Source organism: Chiloscyllium plagiosum, chromosome 3 (genome assembly GCF_004010195.1).
Source record: "Chiloscyllium plagiosum isolate BGI_BamShark_2017 chromosome 3, ASM401019v2, whole genome shotgun sequence".
NCBI lineage: Eukaryota > Metazoa > Chordata > Chondrichthyes > Orectolobiformes > Hemiscylliidae > Chiloscyllium > Chiloscyllium plagiosum.
The window spans coordinates 8,928,725-8,935,253 of NC_057712.1; the positions used below are offsets into that span (position 1 = coordinate 8,928,725).

At 42.2% G+C, this 6,529-nt stretch overlaps 1 long non-coding RNA gene across 1 annotated transcript in view; it reads left to right on the forward strand.

Moving 5' to 3' along the window:
• The window catches only part of LOC122548615, a 55,861-nt gene extending 49,879 nt beyond the window's left edge, over positions 1–5,982 (forward strand). The window contains exon 3 of the long non-coding RNA XR_006311272.1: positions 5,463–5,982. This is a non-coding gene — a long non-coding RNA (uncharacterized LOC122548615). The remainder of the gene's footprint in view (positions 1–5,462) is intronic.
• The last annotated feature ends 547 nt before the right edge of the window (positions 5,983–6,529 follow it).

A 6,529-nucleotide genomic window follows, 5' to 3' on the forward strand; every position in this document is an offset into this window, starting at 1 on the left:
AGTGTGTGTGTATGTTTGTGGGTATGTGAGTGCATGTGTGTGTGTGTGGGTGTATGTGGGTGTGTGTCTGTGTGTGTGTACTAAAGAAAAAAGTGAATACAGCTGCACTGAACACTGGACTCTGACTGACGGAGGTGTTAATAAGCACAGTGAGCATGGAAATGCCTGAGTACTGTCATAGTTCAGCTTCTGAGTGCACTTGAAGGAGAAGTTGTTTCAGTTTTGACCGTCGGGGGCCCATTATTATGATAGTGTGGGTAAAAGGTTCTTATTCTTTCCTTTCCCTTCTCATCTGAGGAGGGGGGTTTCTGGGATGGGGATGCACTTCCAAGAGTTAGTGCAGACTCGATGGGCTGAATGGCATCTTTTCTTACTGTAGGGATTCTATATTTCATAATGTGTCAGCGATGTGCTTAGTCGACTGTGTTTCTGTGTTAAAACCCACTGAGGTGAAAGTCTCGGAGCTGGCCGTCCATGTGGGTGACAGCCTTATTGGTGCATCCTCGGAAGGTTCAGTGTTTTCCACCTCAGAGGTTGAGCTCAGTGTGAATGGTGCTGGCCTCCTTCTTGTTTCATGCCACTGGGTCCACAAGTGGTTTCCTGGCAGAAGAGAGGGACCTAGTGTGCAAAAGGAGTAAATGCTCATTCAGGGTAAGAATGAGTTAACACTGACATTAATACAGAAGCAGCATGGCACAGCACAACGAAGCTCACTCAGTTGGTTGGACACAGAGGTCTCGGAGTCATCAGTTGAATGGTCACTATCTTCCCCAGTTAACCCCGATATGGTTTCCTCAGGCAGGAAGAGGAGGTTAAAGTCCACTGCTCTCCTGTTGGCCCTGGCCCTCCCAGCCAGATTGTGAGAGGTTTCTCTGGCAGGACACAAAGGGAAAGATTGAGTGTGTGATAAAAGAGGTATTCATTCACAGGATGAAGGCACTGCTGGCTAGATCAGCATTTATTGCCCATCTCTGATTGCCTACAGGGAAGGTAAGAGTTAATCACATTGCTGTGGGCCTGGAATCATGTGTAGGCCAGACCAGGTAAGGATGGCAGTTTCCTTTCCTGAAGGACATTAGTGGACCAGATGTTTTTTTCTGACAATCAGCAATGGATTTAATTGTCATCATTAGACTCTTAATCCCAGATATTTATTGAATTCAAATTCCAATGCCTACCATGATGGGATTTGAATCCAGGTCCCCAGAACGTGACCTGGGTCTCTGGATTAATATTTCAGTGACAAAGCTACGAGACCATTGATGCCCCTAAACTACGGCTGAGGCAGGTGAGAGCTGTTGAGTGGACATGGTGCCTACAATAGTGAGAGTTGCAGTTGATAGACCTAAGTGAGAGAATGCACAGTGACAGAGTTAGAGACAGTGGTGCCTCTGTGAGTGTGAGGGAGCTGAAAACAGATAGTGGCATTTATATTTGTGAATGCAGAGGTCATTCACCTTCTTACATCATTGACAGTGTCTAATCCAGGTAGCTATCTCTGACCAGGCTGGCTGAGTCTCGCAGTGTGACATACTGTGACCATTTGGAGGAAAGAGGAAACTTCTCTTCAACATCCTGTCGAACAGAACCTACAGGGACCTATCAGAGAGAGGGCCAGCTTCCCTTCCTGTGAATTTGATTAGTGCAGGACCATTGTGTGAGGGGCAGTGCTGCCTTGCACCATCCGAAGTACTGGGAAACTCTAGTTTAAATCTGGCACCGGTGATGTGAACATCACAAAGCCTTGGTAGCAGTAAACAACACTGCCATATTTCCAAATGATTACATGACCCAGGTGCTGAAGAGACTGCTTGTATAGTTGAACAATAGACAATTGCTCAAGAACAACTCAGCAAGGGCCAGACCATCCACTCGGCATGAATCTCCTGAAATTTACACCTTTGCCTTAAAACGGCAATAAACTCCCTGTCTGTGATACTGTGATGAGTGAAAGTGAGGACTGCAGATTTTGGGGATTAGAGGTAAGATGAGAGTGGTGCTGGAAAAGCACAGTAGGTCAGGCAGCATCCGAGGAGAAGGAAAATCAACATTTCGGGCAGGAGCCCTTCTTCAGGAAGGTTGACCTCCTTCTCATTCCCATATTGTGGTGGGTGTCAGGCTGAAATGTAGTTTTCCTTACAAAATAAGCCTCTGGCCATCTTTCAGCATAGTGAACTACAAGCAATGTTCTCTTGTCTCGGCATATTCCGGGACTCAGTTTGTCTGTTCTGTTCATTCGGGTCCCTGGGGCTCTGCAGATTGTGCTGCACGAAAATGGTTTTCTAATCACAGCAAGTTCAAATGCAAAACAGCACAGAATCTCTGTGAGTGAGGACAAGTGTAATGCACATCTGGTCTTATATGTTCATCACTGTCTGCATGATTGTTTTCAAGATGAATTTCATCCTTGACAATAATGCATGGAAGTTAGAATTTTTACTGACATTAACATGTTTTTTCATTTCCGTTTTTAAAACTGGAATTAAGTTTGCTGACAACAGCCTTGGAATTTGAAGTTTCATCCTCTGGGTTTTATTTGTTCAGGTGTTCAATTCCAAACAGATTAACCCATTTCACGAAGGAACAACTTTGTATCTGCATTATCAAAGGCTGTTCTACCTGTGAGTTGTGCCATTTACAATATGTAACAGAAATTTGGAGAGGTCCATTGAAGTTTGTTTTTCAGTTAATGTTAATAACTTGGAAATAACTTCTCCAAGAGGCATACTCAAAGCCTATGAAGTGTTTGAGAACTAGTTTGATTGGTTCCTGACACTCCAGTGACTCAGAATGTATTGTGCTTTATAGGCATATCGCTTTCCCATACAACAAAAAAAATGATATTAATAGATTGCAGTAATGAAACAGCTTGTGATATTCAAATTCTATTATCAGAGGAATATTAGAAGTCTGTTCATGCACTGTTATCAAGGAGTGCAAAATTCATAGAGCTGCTGTCGGGTTCAAGATTACCATAATAATGATTGTTAAGTGTTCTTGTTAAAATGCAATAATCACTTCAGTTTTATTAATGCTATCAGCTTAGAAGTATATATATTTTTTAACTTTGCTTTAATGGCCCTTCTCTCCTGTGGATTTGTCCAATTTGTAACCTTATTGTGAATGCAAGAAGCTAACAACTCCTGCTTGTTCATGGGTGACCACAATTTAAGCACAATTGTGTTATCTCATCCTTTCTCCTTTACATTTACTGTTCCCTCGTGGTTGAGATGCTATTAGGGATTAATTAGTCAACATTCTTTAATAGCACCATTTCAATTCTTTTACCAAAGCAAGAATCTTTGGACTCAATTAAACAGACCATTATAGAAGTGGCATTAAGGATGGGATACTGGGATTGGGCAGAAAGTTTTACAGTCTTTGATCACTCTTCCTTGTAGCCACAACAGAGCCTGGGATTATTGGAGGTTGTCTTTCTTTTACGTGACTATCAGTCGAATCATCATAAAATAGCAACAATTAGTGTAAATTTTCCAATGGCCAGACAGTCTTTATTCCAGTGAAGGTGGGACTTGTGCATGGGAATGCAACAGGAATGCTACCGTAGTACACCTCAAGAAATTGAAGATTCCGCTGCGCAATACCACTATACCTGAAACCCTCCAAAAGTCTCCACTTAACTCAAAGGCTTCAGAGGTTCTAATAAAATTAAATACAATAGTTACCCAGGAAAAGTTAAAGTTACTACAACTCCCTCGTTCACTGACACCCCCTCCCCCCACAACAGCCTCTATCCTGAAAGCCCTAGGAGCATGACCAACGCCACCTGGAGAGCCACCATCCGCCCCAACCCATAACCCATGCCATCCCTCTGACATCCCCCAACCCCATTCCTGTCTTGATGCCTCTACTGAATTCAAATTTCTTCACCACCACCCCCACCTCAAACGGTCAGACATGACACCCTTTCATTGCACTCAACCTCCTCCTGCCCCATGGGACTGGACTCGACACCCATACCTAGCTCTGCAGCCAGCACTGACTCCTGCCTGACACCCACACTCCTGAATTTCCAAAGTGCCTAACTTCTCACATGCACTCCAACATGTCCTAAATGTAGCATTAATGACCTGGTCCCCTTTCCAACTTGCACATGAGAATTCTAGCCATTTGGCACTCTAACTCTTCTCAGTTGGAATCCTACTCACTTGGCATCTTATCATCAGGCACCCTATACCCTCCCCACCTGGCAACATACATATCTGGCACTCTGCCAACCTGACACCCTATCCTTTATCCATCTGGCATTCTAACTTTGGAACCTTAGCACAGCCAGCCTGGCACTCTGTTTAGAATTATACTCATGGAGATTACAGCATGGAAACAGACCCTTTGGTCCAACTCGTCCATACTGACCTGATATCTTAATTAATCTAATCCCATTTGCCAGCATTTGGACAAGGATAACACCCTATTTACCTGGTACCCTACTTACCTGGCACTGAACTTATGAGTCAAAGTGTAGTGCTGGAAAAACACAGTAGGTCAGGCAGCATCAGGGAAGCAGGAGAATCGGCATTTCGGACATAAGCCCTTCATTATTCCTGATGAAGGGTTTATGCCCAAAACATCAAATCTCTTGCTTCTCAACTCTGACACTCCAGCATCTGCAGTCATCACTTTCTTCCTAACGTATATTATGGGTTTGCTAGCAGCTGTCAAAGTGGCTGTTAACACCTTAACATTTCAGACTGCTGTGAAAGAAGGCGTTGATTGCTTTCCACTGACAGTTCTGGGTTACAAAAGGGGGAAGTCTGAACAGGAGTTCCTCTCAGAAATGCAGAGCTCCCTTCTTTCACAGAATAAAGACCACTGCTTGGAAAATCCAACCCAATGTTCACTGCATTTCTGCTTGGTTTGATACTGCAAAGACATTGATGACCGTAAGTTGAGCATGAATGCTTTAATCAGCCTCAACACCTTTTCAACAATTTTTAGACCCTATGCCTTGTTTGTGAATTCATTGTCATTTTGTTAATTCATATTGCAGCAATTTAATTGGAGGGTCCTGTTCAAGTGATGGCCCTTAAGCAGTGGAGGGATCGAAATAAGATATTTTCCCTTTTTAGGAGGAGCTATTTTGTAAATATTACATAAAAGAAGGAGAAATTTACAAACAGAAGGTTTTGTTTTCCTCAAATTCTCTGGTGTAATGAGCAATTTCATTTTTCTGGAGTGTGGTCTTAAAAATGGGAAAAGATATTAATTTAAATAAAGGGATTGAGGTCCGTGTTGAAGATTTCTTTTAAAAAATGAGTTGCCAGAATGCCATTGTGTGGTACATCTGTAAGGGTGTCTTGCTGAAGTATTGAGAGTAGATGCTACATACCGCAACTCCATTGGTGTGTGATCAGGGCAATTTTGCCCAGTGATAGACCTTTAATTGGCTTTTCAACACTACTGGGCAAAATAACAAACTTCCAATTTCCCTCTCTCTGCAGATCACTTTCTTGAAAAGATAAAGAGAAAATTCACCTTAAGAGACACTAAGAAAGTGAATCCTCAAATGGGATTAGGAATTGGTTTGTCCACAACCCCATGTCCTCCTCAAAATGTCAAAATGAACCAGTAGGGACTGAAGAAAAACATCTCACTGGCACCTGTAATCAGTGCACTTTCTCTTTTTCTGTGCTTATTTGTAATAATTCTGTACAGCCTTAGTTCTTTGTGTGTTTGGTTGTATGTGTGTGGGATTTGTTTTTAGAACAGATAGAATTCAAGGTTGAGGAAGTTATACGGTAGTAATTTGTGTCTTCAAATAAAGCAGAAAAATAAACATTTTGATGACAATGACAAACCATTTCCTTGTTAGGTACAGAAATGAGATGAGTGTTTTCTTCAAGCCTGGGTTGGTCAGATAGCTGAACTGGGGATTTTGATAGTTTGAATAAATCGTTTCACATTCTACAATGAGTCACATGTGTGGTGCTGGAAAAGCACAGCCAGTCAGGTAGCATCCGAGGGGCAGGAGAGTTGACATCCCAAGCATAAGCCCTGCGTCAGGAATGTCCACATGATGAAGAGCTTATGCTCGAAACGTCGACACCCCTGCTCCTCGGATGCTGCCTGGCCGGCTGTGCTTTTCCAGCACCATACTTTTTGACTCTGATCTCTAGCATCTACAGTCCTCCCTTTATCCTATATTCTATGATGACTCTGGGCTTGATTTCCAGTGCATTACTCCATGAGTTGTGACACTGAATTAATCCATTACCTTGAATAATGCCACAGGAGATATCTAGGGGAAAACACAACACTTCTTTAAAATTATTAGAATTCTTTAATTAGGGATACTGTTCATTTAATTATTCTTTTAATTAGTGTTTTCGTCATTGTGTGATTACTTAACAAATTCATGTTAGTACAATGCAGAAAAGGGGAATTTGCTGTAATTATTACTTGCTAACATTGTTTACTAAATTAACTTAGCAGCTGTAGCCATAAATAGCAATAATGTTACCACAGAGAAAAATAATTCCTGCCCTCATTAGCTAAACCAATTTGGTGT